This window comes from Castor canadensis, chromosome 8 (assembly GCF_047511655.1).
Source record: "Castor canadensis chromosome 8, mCasCan1.hap1v2, whole genome shotgun sequence".
Taxonomy (NCBI): domain Eukaryota; kingdom Metazoa; phylum Chordata; class Mammalia; order Rodentia; family Castoridae; genus Castor; species Castor canadensis.
This window is the reverse complement of record NC_133393.1, coordinates 41,173,227-41,181,365: the sequence shown is the minus strand read 5'-3', so window position 1 is coordinate 41,181,365 and position 8,139 is coordinate 41,173,227.

Genomic DNA, 8,139 nt, shown 5'->3' with positions numbered 1-8,139 from the left:
AAATTCCAATGACATTCATTAAAGAGATTGAAAAATCTACTGTTAAATTTATATGGAAACACAAGAGGCCACGAATAGCCAAAGCAATACTCAGTCAAAAGAACAATGCAGGAGGTATCACAATACCTGACTTCAAACTATATTACAAAGCAATAACAATAAAAACAGCATGGTACTGGCACAAAAACAGACATGAAGACCAGTGGAACAGAATAGAGGACCCAGATATGAAGCCACACAACTATAAGCAACTTATCTTTGACAAAGGAGTTAAAAATATACGATGGAGAAATAGCAGCCTCTTCAACAAAAACTGCTGGGAAAACTGGTTAGCAGTCTGCAAAAAACTGAAACTAGATCCATGTATATCACCCTATACCAATATTAACTCAAAATGGATCAAGGATCTTAATATCGGACCCCAAACTCTTAAGTTGATACAAGAAAGAGTAGGAAATACTCTGGAGTTAGTAGGTATAGGTAAGAACTTTCTCAATGAAACCCCAGCAGCACAGCAACTAAGAGATAGCATAGATAAATGGGACCTCATAAAACTAAAAAGCTTCTGTTCATCAAAAGAAATGGTCTCTAAACTGAAGAGAACACCCACAGAGTGGGAGAAAATATTTGCCAACTATACATCAGACAAAGGACTGATAACCAGAATATACAGGGAACTTAAAAAACTAAATTCTCCCAAAACTAATGAACCAATAAAGAAATGGGCACGTGAACTAAACAGAACTTTCTCAAAAGAAGAAATTCAAATGGCCAGAAAACACATAAAAAATGCTCACCATCTCTAGCAATAAAGGAAATGCAAATTAAAACCACGCTAAGATTCCACCTCACCCCTGTTAGAATAGCCATCATCAGCAACACCACCAACAACAGGTGTTGGCGAGGATGCGGGGAAAAAGGAACCCTCTTACACTGTTGGTGGGAATGTAGACTAGTACAACCACTACGGAAAAAAATCTGGAGGCTACTTAAAAAGCTGGACATCGATCTACCATTTGATCCAGCAATACCACTCTTGGGGATATACCCAAAAGACTGTTACTCCAGAGGCACCTGCACATCCTTGTTTATCGCGGCACTATTCACAATAGCCAAGTTATGGAAACAGCCAAGATGCCCCACCACTGACGAATGGATTAAGAAAATGTGGTATCTATACACAATGGAATTTTATGCAGCCATGAAGAAGAACGAAATGTTATCATTCGCTGGTAAATGGATGGAATTGGAGAACATCATTCTGAGTGAGGTTAGCCTGGCTCAAAAAACCAAAAATCGTATGTTCTCCCTCATATGTGGACATTAGATCAAGGGCAAACACAACAAGGGGATTGGACTATGAGCACATGATAAAAGCACGAGCACACAAGGGAGGGATGAGGATAGGTAAGACACCTAAAAAACTAGCTAGCATTTGTTGCCCTTAACGCAGAGAAACTAAAGCAGATACCTTAAAGCAACTGAGGCCAATAGGAAAAGGGGAACAGGTACTAGAGAAAAGGTTAGATCAAAAAGAATTAACCTAGAAGGTAACACCCACGCACAGGAAATCAATGTGAGTCAATGCCCTGTATAGCTATCCTTATCTCAACCAGCAAAAACCCTTGTTCCTTCCTATTATTGCTTATACTCTCTCTACAACAAAATTAGAAATAAGGGCAAAATAGTTTCTGCTGGGTATTGGGGGGGGAGAGGGAGGGGGCGGAGTGGGTGGTAAGGGAGGGGGTGGGGGCAGTGGGGAGAAATGAACCAATCCTTGTATGCACATATGAATAATAAAAGAAAAATGAAAAAAAAATAAATTTCTGTAAATGACACTGTGGAAGAAGTTAGATGAACTCTTATAGTTACGGAACAAAAGAAAGTCATCTGTCAAGATATTTACCAATTACATTAGTGGGAACATCAGGTAGGTGGACTACAGCAAGGTGGGGGAACTGCTTCTACAGGTTTCATGTGTTATCTGATCCCATTCTCAGCTTCAGGGTTCATGGAGGCTAGAGGCCTGCCAAAAGCTTAGTGATATATTCTGAGATGTCTATTAGTTAAAAGAATGTTAACTTAGATTCAAAAATTAAGATAATTGACTGTAAGAACCTAAAATAGCCCGAGATAATTGTGGCTCTTGACTTTCAACATTCTGTCTCTCCACAATCACGATATTCTGTGCAGCCAAGATCAAGCAGACTCCAGGAGTTTAAACACAGACATGGCTTCTTCAGAGAACTTTAGAAAGATGAGAGTGCTTTTAGGCATCCATTTCTAGAACAGAGAGGTTTCATCTGTATTGAAGATTTGCTTTGGCATGTAATTTTCCTCCACAGTCAGCTTTATCTGGAGTTTCCAAAAATCCTTAGCTGCCTGCTCATCAGCTCTCACAGACTCATGGCTCACTCTTACATTTCATAGTGAATAACGCTACTTGAATTGCTTAAACTATGCAGGGTGACAGTAAACTTGGCATTGTGGTTGGGCCCAGCCTTTTCTTTCAACACTGAAGTCAAACGTTTTGCTTTGGCCATGATCATCATGGTGCTGGGAGGGATACACTTCTGTGTCTGACCTCTGATCCATGGCATTGGAAGTCTTTCCACATCAGTAGAGGCCTTTCTCAAATGTTTGTTAATCTCATTGCCTTCAGTGAAGCAGGTCCTTTAATGGCCTCAGTCACTTTGTTCTTGTTTTTCAAGATCATAGCTGTGGAATGGGACATGCCTAACTGGAGAGCAATAACTATCACAGGTTTGTCACCCCCATTGTCCTCAATTACTTTTAATTTTGCTTGCAGGTCAATCACTCAACATGGCCTAGAAACATTAGTGGTGGATTTGTATGCTTAGGGGCCATAATAAACAAAACAAGAGATTAAATCTAGCAGGAGAGAAAATGTTGCAATCGAGAAACCTTGTGAACAAGGGACATATGAGACTGCTGGGGTGGCATGCTGTTTTACAGTGAACTTGTTTTTACAAGTAGGAGTATGCTCTTAATGATAAATGATAAACGAAAAAAAATGATATGTGTCTAGGTAGATACATCGCAGTAACTCAGCCATTTATTATCATTATCTAGTCTTGCATGTTATTGTATGTGCTGTAGTTATTTATGACAGGTAGTGCAGAAGGTGAGTTGATACCCGCATCACCACAAATACCTTGTGCTATGCTGTCACTTCGACTTCAATGACATCACTAGGCAATAGGATTCTTTCAGCTTCATTATAATCTTATAGAACCACTGTCATAGACGCAGTCTGTGGTTGACTGAAGTATTGTTACAGTGCAAGAGTGTATGTAGAAGTTAATTGGTCTTTTTTTGAAAGAGAAACATATTTTCCTAATATAGAGGATTTTTTTTCATGTTCTTAATGCTTAGTGCTGATGGCTGTATCTTGACTTTCAATTTGCTTATGTGGGAGTGAATCTCCTGAATTCCTTTCTCATTTTTATATGTGAGACACCTTTGTCTGGATACATTAAAATAAAAATTTGGGGGCATATTAGGACAGATAAAACAAAATTTTTAAGATAACAATATGTATTTCTTTTTTATATTTTAAAATGCACCTACTAAAAATTTAAAATATATATGTGGCTATCTTTCTGTTAGTGCTAGTCTAGAATGTTATTGAACTTTTAATAAGGCAGTGAAAATCAAGTGGCTTTAAGTACCCTACCTTTCCAGTAACACGCTCTTTTGTGTGTCCAATAAGGAGGCCTCATCCTCTGTCGCAAGAACTAAGGGCTCCTAGTTCCTCTTCTGCTCCTTCGAGGGTTCTACAGGGCTTAGTGAGTAAGCCCAAGGATGCCAATATTCATGGATACTCAGGTCCCTTAGGTAAGATGAGTAGACTTTGAATCCCTCTAGATGACTTACTATCCCTAGTACTTGTAAATTCTATGTAAATAACTGTTACACTGTATTATTTGGAGGATAACAAGAAGAAAAAGTCTGTACATGATCAGCACAGATGCAATGTTTCCCTGAATATTTTCCATCTGAGATTGGTCAAATTCTTGGGGGGTAGAACTCGTGGATGCAGATGCCTGACCGTATTTGTGAAAAATGCAAAATCAATCAACAAGACATGTAGGTTCACTGCTAAAATTACTGTCTCGTCCCTGGGACTTCTCTGTTCATTTTGCTACTAGCCACTAACTGGATTTCTGAAATGATTGCCTCCTCTTACTCTTTTTTTTTTTTTTTTTTGTGGTACTGGGGTTTGAACTCAGGGTCTATACCTTGAGCCACTCCACCAGCCCTTTTTTGTGATTTTTTTTTTTTTCAGATAAGTTCTCACAAACTATTTGCCCCAGTTGGCTTTGAACCGTGATCCTCCTGATCTCTACCTCCTGAGTAGCTAGGATTACAGGTGTGAGCCACCAGCGCCTGGTGCCTCTTTCCTTTCTTTCTCTAAAGCAATGCTAACAAGGAGTTTTAGAGGATACTTAACAGTATAAACAGATTATCATGCCTGGCTCTCCCTGCATTCTTGGCATTCCCCACGAGGGGGAGCTTCTCACTCTTCAGGAGGCACTGGCTTCTGTTTGCTGAGTTTCCTCCCCTCCCCTCTCCCTTTCAGAGTCCAAGCCTCTCCTCACAAGCTTTCTTGAGACTTTATTTTGCCTAAACATGCCCCAGTGCTCTGCCTTGCATTTCAAAGACAAATAAGCCCCAGTCAATGTTTTCCAAAAGGCAAACCTGCTCAAGTTTCTGGGAGATCTTTCAGGGAACACCGTTTCATTTGATATACTAGTTTTGTTTGTGGACAGGTGGCATAAGCCCCATTTTCAGCCAAGCTCTGTGGTATTTTCTCAGGTAACAGAAAGGCTTTAGGTGTGAAATGTCTAAATTCCAAAAATTCAGATCAAATGGCTGATGTCATTTGCAGAACAATAGTGGCTCACCTTCTCTGACATCATTGGATAACCTTATTTTCTTTGTCCCATGCTGAATTACCTGCTTCTCAAAGAGAACTCTGTCAGAATACTGTCTACCTTCTGAGACTTAAAACGAGATTGTGAGTTACCAAACCTTCCTTGACCTGTAGTATATGCTCAATAAATAGCACCTATTTTGCTTATTAATATTGTAAATGAATTCAAGCAGTCTTAAGTGGTAAGAGATTTACACCTCCGTAGGTTAATAGAGCTTGTAGAAATTCTTTTGGCTGTAAATAACAGCAAACTTGACTTATTGACTAATTAGGGATTTAATCCTACAGAACATGATTGGAAACTGACAATACAGGGTTGATTCAGTGCTCACAATGTCCTGAAAAACCCTGACTCCTGTCTTTCTACTGTGCCTTGCTCAGTGTATGTTTTTTTGTTCTCAAGCTTGTTGGATTTGTGGTCATGGATGGCTGTTCTATCACTAATCACATTCCAAGTTGGAAGAACACAGAAAGACAAAGGGGCCAAAGACTTTCTCATACTAAGGATTTGCCTTTTATTTCAGAGAAGGTGGTCTCCTGGGGTCTTCTGTTCAAATCTCATTGGCCACAACTGTGTTACATAGTCAACCTACCCCCACCCTAGTAGCTGGGATGACAGGCATGTACCAGCCAGTGTAAATGTGCATATCAGTAACTTTTCCTTGTGACTTGGCTCTCTGGAAATACTTGGTCTGCATGTAGACATTCATCTTGAAGGAGAAAGTAGCAATTCTTTTTGCCAAGCACAAGTAGTACTTGTTTTTCCAGTTCTACATTTTAATTAACAATCACGTTTTAACACTAATTTCTTTGTCAGGAATTAAGCCAGATACTTTCATTACACCCTTCCTTAACTCTTTGCACAACTCCCCACCACTACATGGAGAAGCAAGCTACGATTTAGAATGCTGAAATGACTGAGGAAGGCTAGGAAACTTGAAGGAGATGAAACCAGGGTTCTGAGATTCTAACCAAGAGTCTCTCAACTCAGGTCTTTCCCCATTATATGACATTGCATATGAAACCCAGAATTTTCTAAAATTAGAAAAGCTTTGAAGAAGTTGTAAGGACTTATGTATCCACTTGAAAATTTGTTGTTGAGAACTCATGTATTTGGTTTGTAGGGAAACAATATGTTTCTTGTCAAGTGAGCAAGGGTGTAGAGCCTCATCTTCATTCCATGAGGATAGTTTGTTTTTTGTTTTGTATTGTTTGAGTTATTTCAGGGTCCATAGGACTTTTTAGGTACCACCTTTTGTAAACTCACCCAGCATCCCTAGAGCTGACCCAGCAGTAACTCTCAGTGTTGCTATGGGTGATGGGCATAGCTTGTGACTCAGTGGAACTGGGCCTTTTAGGAGACAAAATTATGAAGAAATTCTTGGATCTGGTGCGAAGCAATGTCTCTTCTTCAAATGTTTATTCAGGTTTATTTTATGCCCTCATAATTTGAAAAATAAGTATGATTAGTAATTTTGTCATGATAAAATTTATTCATTGTTTATCATATTGACATTTTGGTCTTCCTAATCTTTCACTTTTAATTTTGTTTTTTTTTCGGCAGTGTCTCACTATACAGCACAAGCTGGCCTCAAACTCATGATCCTCTACCCCATCTTCTCTACTGCTGGTATTACAGATGTGTACCACCACACATGGCCTACTCTTAATTGTTTTTTTCTTTTGTTGGTATTGGGAATTGAACTCAGGGTCTTGAGCTTTTGGGGTAGGTGGGCCACCACTCAAGCCACTCCTGAAGACCTTTTTGAGAGGGGTCTTGCTTTGTGCCTGGGCTGGTCTGGACCACAGTCCTCCTATTTGTGCTTTCCCTTGTAGCTGAGATGACAGGTACCATGTGCAGTCATGGTTAAAATGGGGTCTCGTGAACTTTTTGCCCAGGCTGGCCTCAAACTATGATCCTTCCAATCTCCACCTCCTGAGTAGCTAGAATTATGCTTTAGCAACCACACTTGACCTTAATGTTTTAAAGGAAATTATTGAAAGATTATATGGCAGTCCTTTTATTTATTTATTTATTTAAAAGGCTTTGCTTCTCTGTACAATTGGAAAGTTTTGTTTTTTTTACCAAAAGGAAATTCTAGTCTAAGAATGTGATTTGAACTCAGGGTCTCAAAATTATAGTCTAACTGGAAAAATTTTTGTATGTTTGCACATATGAGAGGGGTTTTTATATTGTGAGAAAAAGAAATGCACACACACATACACACAAAACCTGTAGCTCCTTAGTGAACAATACTACTATCTTTTTCTTTTCATCCTGATAATTGAACTGAAGCTAAGTCTGGAAAGTTCATTGTGGCCTACAGAGGCCAACCCCTCCTTTACCAGACCCAGCTGGCAGGGCAGAGCACATCTCACCCACATTCTCACTTCCTTTCTTCCCTTGACTCATCAACTCCTTGCACACTGGGCTGGTCTCAGAATAAGAAATCTGTTTCCTCTTTCTCTACCATGTATCATCATTCTTTCTTCTTCTTTTCCTTCTCTCCTCCTCCTCCTTCTTCTTCTTCTCTCTCTCTCTCTTTCTCTCTCTGTCTGTCTGTCTCTCTCTCACACACACACACACACACACACACACACACACACACACACTCACACATTTTTTTGGATGTGTTTCTGGGGCTCAAACCCAAGGCCTTGTATATGCTAGGAAAGTATTCTACCACTGAACTACACTCCCAGCCCACTGTTGCCCCTCTAAGGAAGAATAAGGCCCCCTGCAGGGATAAAGGTGAGTGGATTAGATGTGGCTCCAGGACAGTGACATCTAGAGCCCCGTTGATAGTAGCTTCCTGGTCTTTGGGGAGATTGACCAACTCTGTATACAACCTGCTAAGTCTTGTGGTGTAGGAAAGTTAACACAGAAGGCCTAAACTTCTATCCAGCCTGCTTGCTAGGCTATCCCTTGGCTGGTATCTAGGAAACTTAATTTTAGGAGGGTTCCCACTATGAACTGCTATTTCTAAAACAATATGGTTTATGCAGAATATCTGCTTTTCTTTGGGAGTCTAGAATTTGATGTGTTCCAAGCAGAGTTTCTTACATGACCAGCCTCAATAAAAATTCTGAACCCTGAGTCTCTAATGAGCTTTCTTGCTGGGCAATATTTCACACCTGTGGTCACAGTTCATTGCTGGGGGAATTGAACAAATCCTGTGTGA